We start from the raw sequence: 25,403 nt of genomic DNA on the forward strand, positions 1-25,403 counted from the left end.
CGACAACAAAAAGGTAGAACAAGAGCCCTATTCCAAAAGGTTAGAGAAATTAAAGGGAAATTTAAACCAAAATTACGGATGTTGAATAATCAACAGGGGAACACACTGACTGACCGAGATGAAATAAAAGAAGATGGAAGCAATACACTGAAGTACTATATAACAGAGATGCAAAGATGACAGATTTGTTCACAGAGAAACTGTATGCTCTTAAAATACTTGGAAGAAATAAATCACCAGGAACAGATGGCATACCAATAGAGTCACTACAAGTTACGAAGACGGAATCTGTCCAAATTTTGACAAAAAATTCTCAAGAAATATGGAAAACTAAACAATGGCCCAGAGACTGGAAGCATTCAATATATCTCCCAATTCCAAAGAAAGGGGATCCCAGGGAATGCAGTAATTATCGAACTATTACCTTAATATCCCATGCAAATAAAGTAATGCTCAAGATTCTACAACAAATGCTCTTACCATAAAGGAAGCCACAGACCTGAACTTAAAAGATCTGAACAGGGTGGTTTATAACAGATGCTTTTGGAGGTCACTAATTCATAGGGTCGCCATAAGTCGTAATCAACTTGAAGGCATGTAACACAACATAGCATTACAGCTCCCCCCTGAAGGTAGTTCTTAAACCGTGGCTTGCAATCATCAGTAATTTCTTGTGCAGTTTTTCCGGAGTTTCTTTTTATGTTTACAATGCATACTGAAAAATGCCTTTGCCAGGCTTGGTATGTGATGCAGCAACAGGGCCTTTAAGAGTTAAAAAGAAGGTAGAATTTTGGCAAGTATAGCTTCTGTGATTTTAGTGCTTGCTGCTGCAAGGAAAGGAGCCTCATCTACCAAAGTTTCTCCTTCTACACCAAGGATGGAGAACCTGTGCACATCCAGATGTTGGTGGACTACAACTTTTATGTTTTTATGATTTTATGCCCTCTATGTTAAATGTTACCCTTGTAGTCCCCTTTAGTACCATTCCCTATATATATATGTATATATGTGTGTGTGTGTGTGTGTGTATTGTATTTTATGTATTTTAATTGTATTTTATGTATTTTAATTTATTTTAATGTTTTTGTGATTTTATTGTTTACAATTTTACGATGTGTGTGTTTGATTTTATTTTTGTAAGCCGCCCTGAGTGCCCTATTATAGGGTAGAAGGTGGGATAGAAATATTTTAAATAAATAAATTCTCATCATCCCTGGCCATTGGCCAGGTAATCTGGGGTTAAGGGAGTTGGAGTAGTCCAACAACATCTGGAGGGGCACAGGTTCCCCATCCATGTTCCACAGAAAAGCAGGGAAGAACTGTGAACAGATTGATTCTGGAGATCTGAGGACAGGGTGGAGAGGAGGTGGCCATTGCAGGGGAAATTAGTCTGAGTTCAGAATATAAGAAGGGCCTGTTGGATCAGGGCAATAGCCCATCTAGTCCAGCATCCTCTTCTCATTTGCCCACGGGAAGCCCACAAGCAGGGGCTGAGTGCCTGACTCATATTCAGAAGCCTCTGATTGTGGAGGCAGAGCACAGCCATCATGGCTAGTAGCCACTGATAGCCTTATCCTCCATGAATGTGTCTGATCATCTCTTACAGCGTAAGCACGTTACACAGGAGTAAGTGGCTGGTCTGAACAGCAGACGGAAATCCAGAGGGCAGCGTGATTGATTGTGCCAGACAGAGGTGAGCGAACATGGCTGTAAACTTGTCTGGAGGCTTGCCGATGGAACGACTTATGGAAAAGAATTATGGCAGTTGGAAGCCAAGGATGCGTGCTTTTCTAATAAAAGAGGATTTATGGGAAGCTATTGAAGGTACACCCCCTGCACCCCTTACAGCGGCCTGGACACGGAACGATGAGAGGGTGCAAGCTTTTATTACTCTGGCTCTATCAGACTCTCAACTGCTACACGTGAGAGATGTTACAAACGCCAAACAGATGTGGGACGTGTTGGAGGCCCTTCATGTGCAACAGACCGCGGGATCTAAGTTGTGTTTGGCACAGAAGCTGTACCGGATGCACTTCACGGGTGAGTGCGAAATGAGTGAGCATCTCACGGAATTCAGACGCTTGTATGCAGAGCTGACGGACCGGGGCATCGAACATAGTGAACTTCAGAAGACCTATTTGATCCTGGCTTCACTCAATGGGAGTTGGAATAATTTTGTTATGGGAATTGAAGCCATGCCCGATGGGGGGCTCAATGTTGCATTTATTGAGGAAAAGCTGAGCCAGGAATGGCAGCGGAGACAAGAGGAGAAGAAAAGTGCCGTGCCGAAGGAGGCTGTCGGAAGCAAGCAGGATTACAAGCAGGAGCAGCAGCGGCTAAAGGCTTGTTATGTTTGCGGGGCTCGTGGGCATCTCCAGAAAGACTGTGCAGTCAAGCGAAACTCCAGGGACGGAGGCTGGAAGCAAGGCAGTGTGAACTTTGTTTGTAAACAGAAGTCTCAAGATTTAGGACCTGTTGACTGGATTCTTGACAGCGGTGCGAGCCATATATTAATTACAGACAGGAGTTTGTTTTACATGTCTAGAGATGAGCAGGACTTTGTTCAACTAGCGGATGGATCGCAGAAGAATGTGGAGGCTCGAGGACTGGTGAGATATGATAAGCTTGGAATACTGTCAGATTGTTTGTTTGTACCAGAACTGTCTCATAACATGTTGTCTGTGAGAAAACTGACCAGTTGTGGGTTTTCAGTGTTGTTTGACAGAGACAAATGTTATGTAATGAGGGGAGATCAAGTGTGCTTGCAGGGAAGCCTGAATGATTCCCAGTTTGTAATAAAGAGCAGTCAAGCAGGGTGTGCTGTGTTAAACACTGAGGCACAGACACATCAAGGCTGCGTCCATGAATGGCATCAGAGGCTGGGGCATGCAAACTTTGACACGATAAAGAAAACCCAATGCATAGTGAAAACATGCATTTGAAAGACTGTGGACAGTTAATGATGGATTGTGATGCGTGCCATAAAGCGAAAATGACAATTGCACCCATAAACCGGGAGGCTGAAAGGACCACATCAGCTCCCTATGTACTCATTCATGTTGATTTATCAGGGCCAATAAACACTTCACGAGGAGGTGCAAGGTTTTTTATGGTAGTGGTAGATGATTTTTCGAGATACACTCATCTTTATTTGCTCAAGCGTAAAAGTGAAGCTGAGCAGAAGCTGAAACTGTTCATTAAGAGAATCGAAACTCAACATGGCACCACGGTGGGGGCTATACGCTCAGACCAGGGAGGGGAATTCACGAGCAAAGCATTGAGTGACTTCCTTGAGAGTAAGGGAATAAATCAGAGTTTCACGGCTCCGTTTAGCCCGTTTTCCAACGGAACTGCTGAGAGAAAAAACAGGGTGCTTCAGGAAGCAATGAGAGCCATGTTAATGGATTCCAGGTTAGGGAATTCTTTCTGGGCAGAGGCAATTATGTATGTGAATTACATTCACAACAGGGTGTTACACAGTGCACTTGGAATGTCACCTTATGAGAAACTCACTGGCAGAAAGCCAAAAGTGCAACACATTCAGAAATTTGGAGCTAGATGCTGGATCCACATTCCACAGGGAAAAAGAAGGGGCAAACTTGCACCCAGAGCCCAACAGGGATTTGTTCTGGGGTTTCAGAATGCATATTTCAGAGTTTGGATTCCAGAAACACAGCAATTAATTCTGAGCAGAAGCATTAAAGTTGCAGAAAAGCCTTGGGATCAAAAGAAAACAGTCATTCTTACAGGGTCAGCTGACACACAAGCACAAACACAAGCACAAACATTTAACCAAAACTTGACATAAAAGTGGAAGGCAAGTTTGTGCTTGTGTTTGTGCTTGTGTGTCAGCTGACCCTGTAAGAATGACTGTTTTCTTTTGATCCCAAGGCTTTTCTGCAACTTTAATGCTTCTGCTCAGAATTAATTGCTGTGTTTCTGGAATCCAAACTCTGAAATATGCATTCTGAAACCCCAGAACAAATCCCTGTTGGGCTCTGGGTGCAAGTTTGCCCCTTCTTTTTCCCTGTGGAATGTGGATCCAGCATCTAGCTCCAAATTTCTGAATGTGTTGCACTTTTGGCTTTCTGCCAGTGAGTTTCTCATAAGGTGACATTCCAAGTGCACTGTGTAACACCCTGTTGTGAATGTAATTCGCATACATAATTGCCTCTGCCCAGAAAGAATTCCCTAACCTGGAATCCATTAACATGGCTCTCATTGCTTCCTGAAGCACCCTGTTTTTTCTCTCAGCAGTTCCGTTGGAAGGTTTAAGTGCTATTTTCTTACTTGCCAGCACTTCATGCAAAGCTTTACTCATGAATTCCTCTCCCTGGTCTGAGCGTATAGCCCCCACCGTGGTGCCATGTTGAGTTTCGATTCTCTTAATGAACAGTTTCAGCTTCTGCTCAGCTTCACTTTTACGCTTGAGCAAATAAAGATGAGTGTATCTCGAAAAATCATCTACCACTACCATAAAAAACCTCGCACCTCCTCGTGAAGTGTTTATTGGCCCTGATAAATCAACATGAATGAGTTCATAGGGAGCAGATGTGGTCCTTTCAGCCTCCCGGTTTATGGGTGCAATTGTCATTTTCGCTTTATGGCACGCATCACAATCCATCATTAACTGTCCACAGTCTTTCAAACGCATGTTTTCACTATGCATTGGGGTTTTCTTTATCGTGTCAAAGTTTGCATGCCCCAGCCTCTGATGCCATTCATGGACGCAGCCTTGATGTGTCTGTGCCTCAGCGTTTAACACAGCACACCCTGCTTGACTGCTCTTTATTACAAACTGGGAATCATTCAGGCTTCCCTGCAAGCACACTTGATCTCCCCTCATTACATAACATTTGTCTCTGTCAAACAACACTGAAAACCCACAACTGGTCAGTTTTCTCACAGACAACATGTTATGAGACAGTTCTGGTACAAACAAACAATCTGACAGTATCCCAAGCTTATCAAATCTCACCAGTCCTCGAGCCTTCACATTCTTCTGCTATCCATCCGCTAGTTGAACAAAGTCCTGCTCATCTGTAGACGAATAAAACAAACTCCTGTCTGTAATTAATATATGGCTCGCACCGCTGTCAAGAATCCAGTCAACAGGTCCTAAATCTTGAGACTTCTGTTTACAAACAAAGTTCACACTGCCCTGCTTCCAGCCTCCGTCTCTGGAGTTTCGCTTGACTGCACAGTCTTTCTGGAGATGCCCACGAGCCCCGCAAACATAACAAGCCTTTAGCCGCTGCTGCTCCTGCTTGTAATCCTGCTTGCTTCCAACAGCCTCCTTCGGCACGGCACTTTTCTTCTCCTCTTGTCTCCGCTGCCATTCCTGGCTCAGCTTTTCCTCAATAAACGCAACATTGAGCCCCCCATCGGGCATGGCTTCAATTCCCATAACAAAATTATTCCAACTCCCATCGAGTGAAGCCAGGATCAAATAGGTCTTCTGAAGTTCACTATGTTCGACGCCTCGGTCCGTCAGCTCTGCAAACAAGCGTCTGAATTCCGTGAGATGCTCACTCATTTCGCACTCACCCGTGAAGTGCATCCGGTACAGCTTCTGTGCCAAACACAACTTAGATCCCGCGGTCTGTTGCACATGAAGGGCCTCCAACACGTCCCACATCTGTTTGGCGTTTGTAACATCTCTCACGTGTTGCAGTTGAGAGTCTGATAGAGCCAGAGTAATAAAAGCTTGCACCCTCTCATCGTTCCGTGTCCAGGCCGCTGTAAGGGGTGCAGGGGGTGTACCTTCAATAGCTTCCCATAAATCCTCTTTTATTAGAAAAGCACGCATCCTTGGCTTCCAACTGCCATAATTCTTTTCCATAAGTCGTTCCATCGGCAAGCCTCCAGACAAGTTTACAGCCATGTTCGCTCACCTCTGTCTGGCACAATCAATCACGCTGCCCTCTGGATTTCCGTCTGCTGTTCAGACCAGCCACTTACTCCTGTGTAACGCGCTTTGGATCTGGGCCCATAACCCTGTTGATGTTTGGCGGTTCTTGCTTGTAATGTTTGAATCTGTATGATGCAATGTATTGAAATGTATTACCTTTGTATTGTAGAAATGTTGTAATGGATTTACAGACATGATGAAAGGGGGGAATGTTGGCTTACTAGGCCGTACTACCAATGTGTTTTTTCATCAAATCTGAAATGTTTCAAGATGTATGGGAATGGTTCTGTGTTATCAGCTATGCTGGCCTGAGAGAGCAGACATTCAAGGCCAGACAGGTTGTCATGGTAACGGGAGATAACAACTGAGAAAGTGGTAACAGCATGCTGTTAGTTCTTCCTTCTTCTGTGTGTGTCTTTGAAGCAAGCAGTTCTACCTAGTTCTATCTTGAAGGGGGGTGAAACTCTACATGTATCTACTTTAAATGCCTTAGGCCGTAATGTCTTAGTAAAGACTCTTAAAACTTTCTCAAGCCTCTGTGATGCTTCTTTACCATCTTACATCCAACGTAACGTGTTGTTTCACGCAAGAAACCGCCAAACATCAACACTAAGTTGGTGGCCATCACTGCTTCCTGTGGGCGTGACTTGGATTCCCCAAGTTTCCAAGTAGAAGGATTGATTGTTAAACCCCTTTGGGAATTGTATCTCTGTGAGGGGACTAGGGGTCTCCTAACAACTCTCAGCACCCTTCACAAACTGCAGTTCCCCTGCTTCTGTGGGGGAATCATGGCTGTTTAAAGTGGTATAACACTGTTTTAAATGCATAGTGCAGATGATGCCACTGTGCCAATGACATGTTGCAGAATAAAAAGGTAAAGGTGTCCCCGCACTTATAATGCGAGTCGTTTCCAACTCTTAGGGTGACATCTTGCGACGTCTGCTAGGCAGACTGTATATATGGGGTGGGATTGCCAGTTCCTTCCCCGGCCTTTCTTTACCCCCCCCCCCAGCGTATGCCGGGTACTCATTTTACTGACCACAGATGGATGGAAGGCTGAGTGGACCTCGACCCCTTTTACCGGAGATTCGACTTCCTCCTTCCATTGGAATCGAACTCTGGCCGTGAGCAGAGCTTCGGCTGCGTTACCACCGCTTACCACTCTGCGCCACGGTTGCAGAATACGCCACCAAAAATACATCTTGTAGAATAAACCTAGAGGGTGGTCTTGTTGCTGTCCGTTGTGGTGATGTGGGGCCCTGGTCTGACCATTAGGCAAAGTGAGGGTGCTACCCCCCTCCCCAGTCTTCATCCAGCTGGGTGTCATGAGAGGGCAGCAAATGGCTAGTTATTTAATTTATCACCATTTGATTTTTAACAGAGAGGAACAGAGAGAGAGGTGCTTGTGGGATTTTCTGCCTCAGGTGCCAAAATAACTTTGTTGGCTCTGGATACTTTGCACCTTGACTTATGAGGGAGGAGCTGCCACTTGCTGCTCTACCCCAGGCAGCAAAATGTCCTGGCAGTCTCTCAGCATGTTTACTCCAAAGCAAATTCTACTGTGTTCAGTCGGCGTATGCTCCTAACTGTGTGTGAGAACTGCAGCAGGCTTAATCTTCTATATCGGCATGTACTGTTTCCTTTGGAGCTTTGGAAAGAAAACACAGGAAACCCCCCAAATGATATTCTGAGACTTCTGCTCCACACCGTGGCTGGGAAGAGAAGCTGCAGCGAAATAGACACGTGACATTATGATTGGGTTTGAGAAGGGGGAGGTTATGCGAAAACTCACGTGATGGTGCTGAATTGGAGGTGGTGCTTCATTTGAGAAATTGGCTGGGCACTGTCACATATGACGTTCAGAGAGTGAGAAATTGGCTTGTGTGAACCTGTCCTCAGTGGCTCCCTATGAAGAGAGGTAGACAACAAAGAGGGAGAAATGTGATCTGTTATAAACAGGGCCATTTGTCCTATGCATTAAAAAAAAAATCTGCCCTCAAATATTTCAAATGCTGTGTCACACTAAATGATGCACATTTGCCATTTTGGTGCATGCTGCGTGTCTCTGGCCTTTCCTTGTTATATCTTAATATTTTAACCCTTAACCGAAAGTGGCGAGGGGATCTCTCTGTTATTCAGACCACATGACACCCATCTTCCAATCCTTCCACTGGCTCCCATCCCATCATGCATTCAGCGCGCACTCTGCCCTTGGCTTTAAGGCTCTGCCCACCTTTATTCCTTTCTCTTTCTGCTCTTTTTTCCCATCCTATCCTTACCCATGATTGTCACATCTGTGACTCATAAAAGCTGCCCTGAAAGCAGGGATAGGAAAACTGTGGCCCTTCAGATGTTGCTGGACTACAACTCCCATCATCCCTGACCACTGGGCATGCTAGCTGGGGCTGATGAGATCTGGCTGTCCATAGATTTTTGATTCCTGCCCAAAGTCTCATGTACCCCTGGATGGCTCTGACCTTGCTGGTCCTTGTGCCTGGAATTCCTATCCTGAACACGTAAGACTATGACCCCTGCTTCTCTTCCTTAAAAACATAAGAGGAGCTTGCTGAATCAGGCCACTGGCCCACCTGCTCCAGCATTCTGTTCTTGCAGTGTCCAACCAGATGCCTATGGAAGCCCACAAGCAGGACCCAAGCACAACAGCACTCTCCTCACTTGCGATTCCCAGCAACTGGCATTCAGTCATGCTGCCTCCAGCAGCGCAGACAGTGCACAGCCCTTGTGACTGGCAGCCCTTGATAGCCTTAACTTCCATTAATTTGCGTAATCCTCTTTTAAGACCGTCCAATTTAATGCCCACTGCTACCTCTTGTGGAAGCAAATTTCATAGTTTATTCCTGTGCCCTTATTCCTTAAATACCTTCTGCCACTCCTGTAATGCCATTGGCCTAAAATGTTTGAAAGCGCCATACAATGAATTCTCTCTACATAGTAAATTAGTTTCCAAAGAAAAGGTTCTACCCTAAACCTGACATGCTCGTTTTCTATATGTTGGGTTTATTTTGATGGAAATTCATATTGTCAAAGCTCCTCCATCTGCTGTCTGAAGTAGTACAGTCCATTGTGTCTCCCAGTGCCCCCTCCCATTGGATCAGGACTCCTGTACTGGGGGAGGGGGACTTTTTCCCAGCCCAAATCGCCTCCCCCAAAGCTGTTGTTCGTAGGTCAGGGTCCCTCCTCCCCATTGTGGAAATGATGCAAAGGGGAAAAATTAACCCTTCCCCCTTTTCTCTGATCAGATTATCAACTTCCCAGGGCTGCTTTGAAGTTTAAATAAAAAACCAAAACCAAAAAGTTGGAAGACCTGAGAGCCCTAACTCTGGCATAGAATGCCTGTTTTGCTTGCAGAAGGGCTCACATTCAATCCCCTGCATCTCCAGTTAAATGGACAGGCAGTCGATGATGGGCAAGACCTCTCCTGGTGACCCTGAAGAGCTGCTGCCAGTCAGAGTAGATAATTCAGGACTAAACTGGCCCACAGTCTGACTCGGTATATGTCAGCTTCATAGACTGATTGAGCCATATGAAGTTATATACAGACTACAGATTTCCTCTGACGTGCCTAGTTTGGCTCTAAGGCCACCTGTTCAATGAATGGCTGAAGCAGGATGCAAAGTAAACCAAGGACTTCCTGGCTCATGCTTTTAGCTTTTACATGCCACCAGATCTCACTGTGCCCTTACAGTGAAAGGAGGTAGGGTGGCTTGGACAATCATTTTTTCACCTTTGATTCTGTCCTTGCTAGGTACTCCCATGGGAAAAAATGCAGAGTAAAGCTCAGTAACAATAACGTTTGTAACCACTCACATAATTCAGATTGTCATGCATCTTTTATCTTTATGTTTAACATTCAAATCAATAAAAGGAAAGGCATTTAACTAAGACAGCAAAGAGTATTTCTTCATTAACAAGTATGCCTTATGGATATTGCTGTGCTTTGTCTGTTGGCTGATTGCATTCGGTTGGAAGAGAGTGAACAACGCACTGCTCTCCTGCACACGTCTCAACAAACTCCACAGTTTTGTAACTGTTGCAGTTGGATATCATTGTCATAATGACTACACTAATATTACATCACTGCAGAGTTTACAGTCAATCTACAGCCTTCTCTGCTAAAGAAAGTAGTCTGTTTCAATTAAAATTCCCCAAAGCTTTGGGGGTTTTAAAATCATGTGCAGAAATTGCACAAACAATGCAGTCTGGTAATGCACAGTACAATGTTGGGATCTCAAAAAAAATGGATCCCAGGTGGCAGTGGTTTATCTGCAAATTAGCGATTGGTGAATTTCAGAAATGGTGGTGGTTTCTCTGTTGTTTGATTCTGTTTGGAGAACTCACAATGCAGTGTTGCACACCAGTCGGCACACCACTTTGCTCCACAGTGAAGCTAGCTGACACAGTGTTAGGAACCATTCCAAGAACTGTGCCCAACATGACAATAGATCAAACCTATCTCTCAGAAAATAGCCCACCTATTAAACAACACACACAACCCCTCTCCGGTTTAATGGTGAAAGACACACAAACAGTGTAGGTTGGCAAGGCAAAGTACAGTTGTTCATATCCCTAGAAGCCAAGCAAAGTTTGGCACTGATGATCATTTGTTCAGGAGTGACATTAGATTACAGGCATTCCTGTGATTTATTCATGGTCCTATTGGCTGGAGGACAAACAGTGCAGTCTTGCATTGCCTTCCTGCAGCTGAAAGCATTCCAAGAAATGCACTAAGTGGCTCACTTCTGGAGGCAGAGCAAACCTTTGGACAGGGAAAACCAATCTGAATAAATCAGGAAAATGAAACCCCTCCTGCCTGGGTCAATGGCTAGTTTTGCCAGAGAGACCATTTTGACAAAGGTGTGGGGGGTCAGTGGGTGGAATCAAAATGGCTTCCTGCCAAGTCCCATTGTGACTGATACTGCTCATTGACATCTCTCTTTCCCCTCTGGGAGTGATTTCTGAGGGTCATAACTTGGGGCCCAATTTGGCCCATGGGCAGCCAGTTGATGATAACTAGTTTTTTGAGAAATTAGACTGAAGTGTTACCCAACTTCACCTTGGTACCACTCCCTGATATAATGAAGGCAATGTGACATCTTGTCTGTACATAGAAGATGAGGAGTGGGACAGGGTGGGGGAATATGAAAATATTGTCTCAGAGGGACAGCCATTCTTTTTTCCTGCAATGATTATGCGTATGACATGACTGGGTGGAAATGCTCCCAATCACAGGAGCTGCAATGCGCCAAGACTATGCACTTCAGTAATGCTCAATGCAATTGTCTAAATCTTGGGTGTTTTTCCTTCTGAAAGTGGCTATAGGATCCTTTGCTTTCTTTCTTTAGACTGCAAATTTACAAAATGGAAATGGAAAAAGAGCATCTTTCCTGTTTTATTCAAGGATAAGGATTATGCCAGAATTGAAGAGGAAAGTGTGACTCTAAAGATGCCTGACAGTCTTTTGTCTCCTTTAAATATCATGATGGCCATCATTTCTTGAGTCCAAATTTTTTCTCAACTTCAGTTGCTGTTTTGTCAACACCATCTTGAGCCGCCTTACACACCTGGTCCAGAGCTGTACAAGACAAGGAAGGATGTTACTAATCAGGCTTTCTCAAACTTTTGATACCTGGGCAGAATTTCTATGAACCCCCCCCCCCAGCAACAACTACAGCCTGCAAATACAGGATAGTCCACATAATGCTGGCTCCCATGTCCCATCTTCCCCTTTTCCCAGGCAGCCATCCAGAGTTTGGGGACGGGATTGTGCTTTGTGGTCAGCAGTGATGCTGCTGGGTTTCTCCTGCACTTGACAGCTTTAGTGTAGATTGTACCAGGTAATCCTGAAGTGCCCTTCCTCCCTTGGGATGATGCTGGGAGAGACAGAGTGGCATAAATGCTGTAGAGGATCTCTCTATCCCAACACACAGTGGAGACCAATTTTGGGAACATATTTTGGGAATAGGTTTCAGCACCTTGGTCAGCTCCTTGACCGTTTGGACTAAAACCTGGAGTGGTTTCACTGCCCCAGTGACATTGGAGCCACCAGTATCCACCGCCAACACATGTAGCATGGTAGATGCCTCCAGGCATACTGAACTCTGCTCAGTGTGGCATCTTGCCAGGCCAGCCAGTACTACCACTACAGACTGAGGGGTGGCCCAATGGCAGCACTAATCCTAGGTCTGAGCCCATGTGCCTGTCTTCACTGACATCTCCATTGTAAAGGAGGGCCCACAGCAATTCAGTGGTGGTGCCAGGAAAGACAGGAGTGCTGTGCAAGCTCGCCGCTGTGCTCAAAGCTGCCGTTATGGGGAGCAGCAAGTAGCCAGCCCACCAACCAGTAAATGGGGGGCATGTGCTAGGGACTGGCCCAGTGCTGGCCCAGTGACCCACCAAGGCAGGGCAGCTTGCCCAGGGTCCACCAAATCCTGGAGCCAGGCCTGGATGCATCCAACATGGTAGCTCAGTTTTTCAAGACACACTTCGACCCCTGTCACAGAATCCTAGTGCAAGCACAGTTTGGGGGGGCTACCCTGTTTTAAATGACTGCAGAGTTGTGTGTGTGCGTGAAATGAGACACCACTGCCTATGCACTAACAAATGCCTCCATGCACATTCACAGCTGCCAACCTACAAGTCAAAGCACACAGTACCCAAGGCAGTCAAGTTTATTCTACCTGGGGCAGAAAATCTCCCAAGGACTTCTCCCCTTTGCTGGCTGTAAAACTACAATAAATAATCAATTTCCTTCCCTTTCATGACACCCAGAATCAGCTGCTTGAGGTGGCCGCCTCACTCTACCCAATAGTAGGGCTGGCACCGATCACCTTATGTACACAAAGCATTCACTGGTACCTAGTGCCCATCAGGACTTGTAGGGCAGAAGGCAGAAGGCAGGGAGACCAGCAGTAGGTGGAGCCAGAGCCAATGACAGGCATAGCCACATCTTGACTGGTTGTAAGTCAGAAAGCAGGCAGGCAGGGGCTGGTTGAGGGCAGATTGAAGTTAGTGGGGCGATTTCCTCATACACTCTAATAGACCAGCCTCCACTGGCATGTATTGTACACCGAGCCATGACCTTGCGCAAATGCTTCTAAAGTACCAACCAAAGGCTAGTAAAAACATGAAAAATGGAAGAGGCACAGATCATTGTGAACTGAAAACAGTGTTTTTAACTAGTGGCAATTTTGCTGGAAGGCCGTTGTGAACTGTGTATAAACAGCAGAGCTGCTGCTCTTGGCATGCCCCTGGTGGCTTCCATGTTGTTTCTCTTATACCTTTTTGACCCGCCTCTGTAGCTTGGTTCACAACTTGCTGTGTGGCCTGTCCCATCTTGTTTGCTGCAGTCAAGAAAAAACATGGTCTTAAAATCAGTTCTACAAGGGAAGGGACCGGGAAGGCAGAAGGACGTTTATTTTACTTTTATTTATTTCGTAGATTTCTTTAAGAATGAATTATCCCCCCAGAACAGTTTATAATAAAATCTGTGCAAACAGTAGGGACAGGTGAATCTGTCAAATTTTGCTTTATCTCAGTTTCTAAGTTTCCTGATCTTACATTCAGTTCTCCACATTTCCAGATCAATTTGAAAATCCTTTTTTTTTTTGGTCATGAAAATTCACCAGTGTGAATTTCTGCTAAGGTACATGTTTTTCTATGCGATTTTGCTTAATGTATAATTTTTCACAAGCAAGTTTCCCTAATATTTTGTATTTGTGTATGTTGTTTTTCACTAATATATTCACTTCATGTACACTTTAGCTACTACATGCATTTTTGCACACATTACTAGCTTAGAGAACTGTACTGCAAATTCAGAGAAGTGCAAATTTTGAAGTATGGTGTGTTAGTTAGCATATTCTTGTAGGAAAGCATAAACAAGGTAGATTCACCTTTAAATGCGAACTGAATTTCATCTCTCCCCCATCCCCAGCAAACAGTGACACAAATCCCAAGCTGAAAACAGGCCATCAGCCATGCATAGCAGCTTGTCAGGTATCTGGTACCCCCTGTGTGTTTTAGCAGTCCCGTGCATGTGTGCACGCAACAGACTTCGGAGGCTGTAATAGATCCCCGACACACTGTCCGTTCCATGTTGATGGGCTGTGTGATCAGCTTGGTGATTCACAAGCTGTGTTGGGACTGCATCATGAGGTTAAAAATCATGCTTTAGAAATGATAACATTATCAGTCACCCATCAGCAGACAATAACAAAATGTTCTTTGAGTGCATGGTGAGTACATAGATATCATATGAAAAACAAGGTCTTCCTTAGCACAGCACCTGGATAAGCGGTTTGACCTAGCAGATCGGTGGCGTCTAAGGACATTAAATGTGCATGTTTTTGAAAACTGAAGTGGGGTGGTGGTGGAGGGAGAGGGAAAACAGGGGCATTACAAGTAAAAAAGGCTATTGTTTAACTTGTGCATGGAAAAATATCATCATTTCATCTGAGCAGGCTACAGTGACGGTTGCTTCATGCCACAACTTTAACTACAACCATAGTAACATTGAGATATGATGCCTGCAATACCATATCGTTAGGGCATCTGAACACATTACTGGGGTGTTCTGGTGTTTCTTGACCTCAGATCAAATTTTTCCATATTATTCTGCATAATACATTATGCACTCTATATTATGCTACATCAATTTATTCTACATAACAGCAACTGGGAGCCTGATCCCTGGGGTTGGGAATTTGAAAGTTGGGGTGACTAAATATTGTGCTAGTAGCCATAAATTCCTTTATGCACCAAAAGCCATAGGAATGTCATGTCCACACCATGAGCATTTCACGGCCATGCATACCCAAGGTCTATCAGGATGGCCTCTGACGTGTTTCTGTAACTATTAGAAGACGAGAGCCCAGATGACAAAGGAGCCATACTATCTTGTTACCCACAGGGGCCAACAAGATGCCACTGGGAAGCCCACACGAGAGCAAAAGACTTCTCTCACTGTTGCTCCCCAGTTAACTGCCGCTGCTTTTGATCCTGGAGATAGCATACATTCATGATGACTATTAGCCACTGATATCCATACCCTCCATGAATTTGTCTAATTTCCTTTTTAAAGCTGAGGATTAGGCTCTAAGCTAATGTTCATTACCACACCTTATGGTAACAAATTCACTGTGATGTAGTGGATAGTGTCAGTCTTGGCATGGAGGGAGTTAAATCTTTGAAGCTCTCTAATTGCCTACTCCATCTCTATCTTTCAGTCTGACTCACTTCACATGAGGATAAAGTGGGTGGGTGGGGAAATCCCATGCACTTTGCTCTGAGCTCCCAGAGGAAAGGCAAGATACTATGCAATAAACATAACTAAACATCCAGTTTAGTGCTCAGGAAGACCATGCCTTTTTGAATGCCATTGCAGACCATATAACATCAATCAAGAAGTGCCAGTGTTGGATCCATGTTGCCAAAGGACCAACCTGTACATTGAACATGTTCAAGTGGTGAAGCTATTCCTGGACTGTTCCACTTCAGACTGCAGAAGGGGGATTGTGAACTTCAGCATTCCCTCGTGCATTTTAAAGAACACTCTGCTTACGGAATTCACCATGGGGTTCAGTCTAGCCATATCTGGACATGCTAGTTTTCAGTTTTCAATACACTTTTTCAGAGGGGTGCATTCCAAATTGCAACCACCCTCCACCCACATCCTGGCAGCCTCAAGTGATACAGACCAGGAAATGCTTGAAGCTACTGAGAATGTATAAACCAGTCCTGAGAACAAAGTGCTTCAGTGGGCTTCTAAACTGAAACCAAGATAAATAAAATGTTTCTTACCAGCATCCTGTACTGTGCCCTGAGCTTGATGAGCTAAGCTCTGAAGACCTGATTGCTTGTCAGACATGGTGACTTCCAGCAGTTTCAGTCCTTTAAACAAATTAAGATAACAGCCACCTTCTAAATATTATGTTGCTGTGCTTCCAGCCTATGCTGGTTTTATATACAAACCAAGACCCCTCCCTGATGCTTGTTTGGCAAAGATTTTCAATAGGTGGAGCACTTGGATGGCTTAGCATTTTGAGCACAAAGAATGAAAACAGAAGGTATCCATCAAAATGCCAAAATCTTCACCTTTCCCCAGGTAGAGGGTGTATCTCCGCTAGCCGTTTCTGTCTGCATCAATGGGATTGACTCTCATCCTTTCTGAATAATATCTCAATGGAAAGTAATTGAGCAAATAGCTGACATGTCAGCACAGGGCAACAGAGGCGTTGGTGCGAGAGGCACCATTTATCCCTTTGCATCTGGGCCTCAGTATTCACAGTGCAGAGGTAGCCACTGTGGTGCCATCCAGATTTTGTTGAACTCCCCATCATCCTTGAACATTGGCCACATTGGCTAGGGGCTGATGGGACCAAATTGGCTACCCCAGCCTTTCAGATATAGCCTGAAAGGCTGTATTCTGATGTATTACTCTTGTATATGCATTCATTTTTAATGCACAAAACATATATAAAAGTATTATTCCTCCAGAAGGGGTATAAGAAACAAAGCCCTTTCTTTTTTTTTGTCCCAGGCCTCCAGGAACACAATGCACTGGTACTCAGATCTCCATGCAGGCTCCTTAGCCTCCTTTGAGCACAGTTCAGCATCCTAAATGGCACAGGTTGAGTGGTACAGTTAATTAATTTTAGACTCTGGACATAATGTTCTTGTATACAGACACCCTCTTTAGACGATAATGCATATTGCTTCACCTTCCAAATTCATTTATTTTTATTAATTTATTTAAGGAAATTATGGCTCAGGATCCCAATATCTTCTGGAACACCTCTGCTGATATGAACCTACCTGGACCCTTAGATCTTCTCCTGAGGCCCTTCTCCATGTCCTCCCTCTGCGGGAGGCTTGGAGGATGGTGACAAGGGAGAAGGCCTTTTCAGTTGTGGCTCCCCATCTGTGGAAGACACTCCCCAGTGAGGTCCGCCTGCTACTTTAATTGACATATTTTTGGCACCAGGTAAAGGCTTATCTTTTTCCCCAGGCATTTGATAGACTGATATGATGTTGCTTATTATTAGTATGCTGTCAAAGCTTCCTGTGGCTGTATTGTTGTTGTTGTTGTTTTATTGTTTTGTTTTCATAGTATATTGTTTTTGTTTTTAATACTGTTGTAAGTCACTTGGAGACCTCTGGGTATCAAGCAACTAATACATCTAAATAATAACAATGATGATGATAACAGGAGGGGAGATCCAGAGTGTAGGTGCTACCATGCTGAAAGATTGATTCCTTACAAGTGTGGAATGAACATGATGTGGCACTTGTAAAACTGCTAGTTCTGCAGATTGAAGCAGTTGAGTGGGCATATATGGGGTAAGACAATCCATCAGGTAAACTAGTCCCAAGTGGTAAGCCAGTCCTGCTGCTCATTTTGACGAGTGGGGCCCAGGATTTCTGCCCCCAAATCCTGCCCTGGTGGCACCACTGCTTAAATCCAACACATCTGAGAAACCACCTCCTCCCTTGTGTACCATTCTGAACTTTGAGATCCACATAGGGCACCGTCCACGTAATATTATTTGTGTGTCGATTTCAGTTACCAAGGAGCCAGCTGTGGGAAGGTATTTGGAGGTAGCAGACTAAATGATATCAGCTGTCTTCATGAAATTGACTTGTATTTACTGTGTCAGTATCTGGATACAGATTATTTCATGAGTAAGGTAGGAAACTGAGAGATTGACTGGCAACCTTGCAGACATTTGGAATTGTCTGAAGAACTTCAGGACATTGCAAGGAGACATGGAAGCCTGCTTATATGCCATTGTCGAAAGGTCAGGGATGAAACACACAAATCAGTTTCATGTGGGGGAGATAAGCACTGAAGAACTTGGTCTATATAGTTTGTATCTCACCATTTGCAAAAGATTTTGGGGGAAGTGGGAGTTATTTCTGTGAGTGTCATGTTCTTATTTGAATGCTTACCTCAGAGTTCTCTTGCTATGTGTGATCCTTTGACTGTTGCATTGCTGTTAAGCTCACCATCTCTCAGGTATTTTACCTGCCCATTCAATTTTTGGCACCTTTGTTTCAGTATGAGGTATTTTTTCTGAATAAACCATCTTCTTTTGAGCTGGGGAATTCTGCAGATTTTTTCCCTAATGACTCTGCCCCTTGATCCATCAACCTTCACCCCCTGACCTGCCAACACTCACCAGGCCCCACCCCCATGTAATTGAAATACAGGCATACCCAGTGGCGTCACTAGGGTTGGTGTCACCTGGTGCGGTAACTCATGGTGTCACCCCCATGGACCTCCTCCCGTATCAGACCATACAGAATCCTTAGTAATGTTTTTTGTACTAATGTTACTCGTAAATCGTAATTCCCATATATCACTGAATGTAATGGCAATAGTAGTGACATAAACAACTAGCAAAATTAAAATTACACCTTTGAATTACAATATCATACGCACAGCTCAAATTCTTGCTCTTATTACTAATGGGAGTTAATTATCTTGCATATGCCCACAGTAAATTTTCAGATACTTTCAGACCCTCAGCAATTTTCAAGTGGTCTACGTAGAAGAAAGGTTTGGGAACCCCTGGAATAAGACACCTGCTTATGTCCCTATGCTGCTCTCTCCCCTCATTTAGGGGCCTGGGATGCTTGCGTGTGGACACACCTCCTTACAATTATGGAAAGTGATTCTTAATAATAAGTCTCCAGATACAAAGTTAAATAGGTATTTATCAGTTGTTTAGTAGAAAATTCAGAAGTGCAGAGTCCCTTCATGATAGTTACAGCCACATACACCTTTTTTGCTCCTGGATTAAGAATGAGATCTTTGTTAATGCATTCTCTCACAACAACAAACATCTCTAGGAGCCAATCAGCATGAAAGTGGAGAGCGTTAGCAACTGAGAAGAGTCTTCTCAGTGGCTGACTCACCTCCTTTCACTCTGATTGGCTCCAATCTGCAGAAAAGGCAAGGAAGCATATTAGAAGACTCTTCTCAGTGACTAACACACTCCCTTTTCATGCTGACTGTAGGATGCTTGGAGACATAGGGACCCTGCTCCCAAAAAAGCAGAGGGACTAAGATCCCCTGGGCGACTACCCTCCTGGTGCTTATGGACATGACCGTAATATATTTTGTAAAGTGCAAGTTCGACATTATTTATTAAGTGTGTTTAGGATTACACTGATGGCATTCCCAAATATGTACTTTCACACAGACTTTGGTTTTCCATAACACAATGTTTGTCCAAGCCTCCACACTTGGAGGGGGGCACTACTTGCACACCCCTTCCATAAGCACATCAAAGTTGGATACACACCTGAACCAAGACCCAGACAAAGGGGCACTCAAAACAAAAAGGTAATTACAGTAGCTGAGTAGATCTTGTACAGTGGTTATACTGACTGGGCAGCCACTGTCCTTCACATTTTACAAAATACTTTTTCCTATACAAAGATTAAATTTCTGTGTATGAAAAAGTAATATATGAAGTGGTCTCAATAGCGAGAAAAGTAAACAAGTGAATGGCGATCCAAATGTTTTTCATTCTCACGTTATGAAGCTAGCTGCCAGATGATGTATCACCTTCCCTACGCATACAGCGTAGACTGAAAAAACAGCACCCAAGCAACCATTCAATACATGCATGTGTTCTTTCCAACATGAATCTACAGGTCTCAAAAAGTAATGTGTGACAAAGTCCTCAAACACCTTATAACATGCCTCAAACATGGTCTCTTGTTCTATCAGCATGCCTCCACACCATCACTTTGCCAAAACATAAGGATAGGTAAATTGCTTTTAGGGAGGTTCACAATTATGATTTCCTATTTATTTAATCTAAAAATATTTAAAATACATAAAAACAGCCAGGGGAAGATATTGGAGAAATATAAAATAAATACAAATAAAAAAGGGGGGGAGGTGAAGAGACCTTAAATGTGCTACTCACCATCTCTCAGCCTATTCTGCCCTCAGGATGAAAACAATGGAGAACCATGACCACCCCCAGGAAGAAGGGTACACTTAAAATGTAGAGGAAAAAAGCATCTACAACCATAGTGTGAAATCAAATACTTATGGGGACACAGTATGAAGAAATATTTATATAAACATGACTCTCAAATATGTTTATGAATTACACAATCTGTAAATATATTTATAGTGCAATCTGATGTTTGTTTACTCAGAAGCAAGTCCCAATGTATTCAATGGGGCTTACTCAAACTGGGAAGTGTGCAGAGAACTACAGCCTCAAGTGATAAGGAACTTGTTCTTTTAAGTTGAGACCTTATCCCAGTCTGAGTCTGTGTTGGAATTGCTTTTTAATATGTTTTTAAGCCTTTTGTTTTTTTAAAAGCTTTTAAAAAATATTTTCAAAGATGTTTTAATATATTTTAAAGTCTGTTTTTATGATGTTTTAAAGTGCTTTTAGTGCTTTTGTTTGCCGCCCTGGGCTCCTACTGGGAGGAAGGGCGGGATATAAATCAAATAAATAAACTTCATTCACCCAAACCAAAATTCAGAATCATGCCTCTTTAGGCTGTTTTCCAACTGTTTATTCTTGCTTTATGGTTATTGGATTTTAAATGGCTTTATTTCTTGTTGTGAGCTGCCTTGGTTTCCAGCCCTACCTCACAGGGGTGTTGGAAAGACTACACACACACACACTGCAGATGTATAAATACATACAGCCTATATAATAGTTTATTGTCAAACCAGTTGGTCATTGCAGAAAAATCAGTATTTTAAAAAAACCAGTATTCGTTTCCTACAGAATAAAAACTGTAATACCTAAGTAAGCCCTGCGTACTTGCTTTAAAATAGGACTGGAGGAGGGCGGGACAGAAAGAGAACATAAACACAATTCTTTTTTACATTCACTCCAAAGTCCCATTGATTTTCAGCACATTCATAACAATGTCTACTCAAAAGTAAATCCTATTGAATTCAATGGGATTTACTCTGGACATATGGGATTAGCAATGCTTTTACCCCCACAAAAGCAAGTATTGGGAAGGTTTTGAAAACACTGCCCAGGATCTGACTCCTAAGAGGGGAAAAAACTGAAATGTATATACTTACCCAATTTATGAGATTTTCAGATAAACAGGGGGGGGGACCACCATTTTCTGGCCTTGCAGTGAGGTTTACTAGACACTGCCACAGGTCAAACAAACACTTCACTGATTGGCTGCAATCCTGAACGGGCGGGGTTAAAGCTACGAAGTGCTATACAGTAGTTTAAAAAAAGATTTAAAGGGGGCGGCTGACATTTTTATGTATATCTCGAGAACCGGACCACCTAGAAACTTAATTTTTTAAAAAAATTAAAGCTGAGACTCACCCCCCTCTGATGGTGTCACCTGGTGCACTCTGCACCCCCCGCACCCCCCCATGATGCCACTAGGGGGTGGCTGACATTTTTATGTATATCTCGAGAACCGGACCACCTAGAAACTTATTTTTTTTTAAAATTAAAGCTGAGAGTCACCCCCCTCTGATGGTGTCACCCGGTGCGGTCTGCACCCCCCACACACCCCTAGTGACACCCCTGGGCATACCCCACTTAAAGTCGCTTCACTTAAAGTCGCCTCGCTATAAAGTACATGCTCCATACTCCACCATACCCCGCTTAATGTACGTGCTTCGCAACAACAGACACTTAATGGCATGATGCCACTGCCATCTAGTGGCGATTGCAGTGCAGTACATACATAGATAATTGCTTCACTTTAAGTACATTTTCACTTTACATACACGCCCCGGTCCCATTGAGTATGTTAAAGCGGGGTATGCCTGTAGACAGGCTGTCCCTTAACATATTAAAAACCTGACCAGGTCCCATCGTCCTGATCCACCAAAGGCTGCCCCTAGCCTCACACACTGACCTGGTGTTATCACAGGTAGGCTGCTGTGGGACCTGTTAAAATGTTGTTGATTTTGATATTAGATTGTGGGTTTATAAAAGAATATCCATTGTTGTGTTGTGGACTCCTCCAGTTGACTTATTTATTGACTAATTTGCTTGCACAAAGCTTCTGTGGAACTTAGACTATCCCCACCAGTCTTCATTGAGCCTTTTTTCTGATTTGTTTGCAGGGTGTTTTATACGTCTTTCCGTTAATCATTCATTCATCCCATACTTTCCAGTACAATTCCCCATCACTTTCCTAACTGCAAAAAAAAAAAAATTGTTTAAAGTTGATTTGTTGTGCTAGAGCCACAGAGCACTTTAATCCATTTTAATTGTGCAAACTTGAAACTAAAGCTATCAGCTACTCAAGATCCTAAGCTTCTAGGACATGCTGATGCTGACTGGGCTGGAGACACCAAAGATCGTAAGTCAACCAGTGGAAACTTGTTCTACTATGGGCAGTCACTTATCTGCTGGACAAGTTGAAAGCAAGAGACTGTAGCACACTCATCTACCAAGGCTGAGTATGTATCAGCTGATGAGGCATGCAAGGAAATGCTGTGGCTACGCAAGCTTCTAAGAGACTTGGCCATATCTGAACCAGAGTCTATCAGAATATTTGAGGACAATCAAGCTTGCATAAGACTCGTGGAATCAGAAGGGCAAAGTTCTCGCATGAAGCACATTGATGTGAAGTTCCACTACCTGAAGGATATAAGGGAGAAAGGACTTCTAGAGATGACCTACTGTCCAACAGAAGAGATGACAGCTGATGCTTTGACCAAACCATTGGGCAAAGTCTGACACCAGAAGCTACGAGGCAAGATGCACCTTGTAGAATGAACCAAGTTCTCGTTGAGAAGGGGTGTTGGAATGTATGAGGTTCAACTTGTGGGTTGAGGCTGCATGGGGTTAAAAAGGGTAGCTAGTGAGGAGAACTCTTGTTTGCTAGGCTATACCTATCCCTTTGATCTCCTGCTGTCTCTTCCTTCCTGCTAGACTGATATGCAAAGGATGTTGATCCCAGTTCCTTCCCTCCTTCCCAGTCTTCTTCTTTCTCAAGAGGGGAGCAGATATCTTTCCATTGTCTCTCCCTCTCCACCAGCATGAGGGTGAGTACTGGGCTCAGTGCTCGTTGCTCCAACTTAGCTAGTTAGCTAGATATAGGACTCTTTCCTATCAAACATGCACTTCCAGAATAAAGTAGTTATTTCTTATTTTAAAGCTTAAAGTCTCTGTCTGAGTAATTTGCAGGGAAGGTAGAATCTTAGCAAAGATTCAAACACACACACGTAAGCTCGCTCAATACTCTCCGTTCCACTACACAACTCTGCAGGGTCCTACAGGACATTGGGCCCAACATCCTGTACGTAGAAGGTTGGACTAGAACTGGGAAGACTTGGGTTCAAATTCCCACTCAACCATAAAGCTCACTGGATGAACTTTGTCCAGTCTGGATTCTCTCCCTCCCTCCCTCTCTCTGTCTAACCCACCTCAAAATTGTTGTAAAGATAAAAAGAAGGGGGAGAACCTTTGGATTTGTTAGCTACGTTATGAGTACTTGTGCTGGAGAGTGGGATAAAAATTCCACTCCCTCAGTGATCCTTCTCATTTGTAGCAGAGGTCACGTTTATTATGATACAGAAAAATATCACTGTGAAGTAGCTTTTTCCTATAAGTCTCTATAGCAAGAGTTTGGGCCTCTCCAGACTGGGCTTTATATATAAATATATGTATATATGTGTGTGTATTCTGCAACGTCATTCATAGTGCATTAGTGGAGGATTTATACTGGACCATCCACACATCATTCTGTTTTATTAGTTGCTCCACAATACTTCTCCAATGTTATTGCATTATTGCCATCTGGAGGGGCACTCTAGCACTCTAGCACAACAAAGGAGGGACAAAAAACAAACTGGAACACTTGTAGTAGAAATGGTTACAGGATTTCAGCAGAAAGTTGCAGGTCATGCTCTGGTTGCTGTATGTCCATCCTGAAACTTTCACAGGTGCAGACAAGGAAGGATTGTATACAGCTACCCCGATACCATCACGAGCACAAATCATCATGAATGCACAATAAAAAGGGCATCTGGAGGGGGCCTTTATATGTAACTGCATCCTGGGAAAGAATATGCCTTTTTAAAAAAGTTTTATAATTGTGCTTCTGGGTATGGTTAAATATAAAACCTAACTATGTTAGGAGAGATTCACGACAAAACTTCACTGTAGGGGGAATGAGAGGTTTTGCATCCTAGCAAGCTCACTCAGCTTTCTTGGGTGTTAAAAGTTACACGTGAAACCTGCAGCAAAATGTTGCGACATGAAGGCCTCCTCTTCCAGTGGGTTCTTTTTCTAAAGAAGTTGTATATTTCTGCAAACCTTAGGATTTCCCTGAGCCTGCTGATACCTCCCTCCAAAAAAAGATCTCCGTTCTCCTAGTGTCATCCCTTATTTAATCAAAATGGCACTGTCCATGCGTATGAGCTATGGTTCTTCCTCTAGAGCAGGGGTGGGGAACCTTTTTCAGGGGGGCCCATGCTAGTGGTGAGGACCAGAGGGAAATGTGGGCAGAACAATGAATGTAAATTATACTTTTGCAAGCTAGTTTCTACACACAGAGAGACACATACCCCACTCTGTCCTCCATGCAGACTAGCAAGAGGCATTATCGGAGTTCAAGGACATATTCCAGCCAGGCCAAAACAAACAAACCTTCCAGGAGGGTGTGAAGCAGGCCAGTACTACTGAGAGTGGTTGGGGAGGAGTCTGGCCTAGACAGAATCCCAAGAGTGACATAGAAGGGCTTAGAGAGCCACATTTGGCCCTCAGGCCAGAGGTTCCCCACCCCTGATCTCAGAAATGAATGACCACGGTATCACTTGGAGAAAATATGTTCTTTATATGTGTATTATATGTATGTGTGTGATGTGTATGGTGGCATTCAATGCTAGTCCTACTTAGAACACAACCATTGATGTTAAAATACATGACTAACTTAGGCTTATTGACTTCAGTGGGTCTACTCTGAGCAGGACTTAGTTGAATACAATCCATAATTTGTAGGTTCTTACCCAATTCTGGTATGGTGGTGAGCTGAGATTTATGTGCAGCTCCTTCTAATCCAGTAATGGAGCCAGCAGAGTTTATGTCAATACTTACCTGAGCTTCTGTTGGCAGCATCGCTGATATTGACTCTAGTAATCGTATTGCTGAAGTAGGGTATTTTAGTAAATGAGGCATGTTTTGCTCACCATTTAATGCAACGCTGGAAAGGCCATTAATGTCTCTCATCTCTTGACATGGATTTTTAAAAAGCAAAGAGAGCAGACAGCCCCCTGAAGCGAGCAAACAAATATGAAGTACAGTCCAGATGTGGCAGGGGGAGGGGAAAGAAAAGAACTCACAAGGCAATGTGTGAACTTCTGAGGAGAGACGATGGAAACAGCTCACAAGACATACGATGGAGGCAAAAAGACTTCATTCTTGCAGCTGATTCTTGGGCAGAGAAGTGCCTTGCAAGATAAAACAGGCCGTGGATTTGGAACACAGGCGATGGGTAAGAT

The 25,403-nt window shown here is 43.7% G+C and overlaps 2 long non-coding RNA genes across 2 annotated transcripts in view; one reads left to right on the plus strand and one right to left on the minus strand.

The window, feature by feature from the left end:
- LOC133388343 (uncharacterized) overlaps positions 1–22,748 on the plus strand; it is a 31,199-nt gene extending 8,451 nt beyond the window's left edge. The window contains exons 2-3 of the long non-coding RNA XR_009763747.1: positions 16,687–16,913; positions 22,020–22,748. This is a non-coding gene — a long non-coding RNA (uncharacterized LOC133388343). The remainder of the gene's footprint in view (positions 1–16,686; positions 16,914–22,019) is intronic.
- LOC133388342 (uncharacterized) lies at positions 11,371–15,836 on the minus strand. The gene is made up of 3 exons (XR_009763746.1): positions 15,731–15,836; positions 13,210–13,272; positions 11,371–11,504 (listed from the first exon to the last, which is right to left on the minus strand). It is a non-coding gene; the product is annotated as an uncharacterized LOC133388342 (long non-coding RNA).
- Positions 22,749–25,403: the final 2,655 nt, after the last annotated feature.

Source organism: Rhineura floridana, chromosome 7 (assembly GCF_030035675.1).
Source record: "Rhineura floridana isolate rRhiFlo1 chromosome 7, rRhiFlo1.hap2, whole genome shotgun sequence".
Lineage (NCBI taxonomy): Eukaryota > Metazoa > Chordata > Lepidosauria > Squamata > Rhineuridae > Rhineura > Rhineura floridana.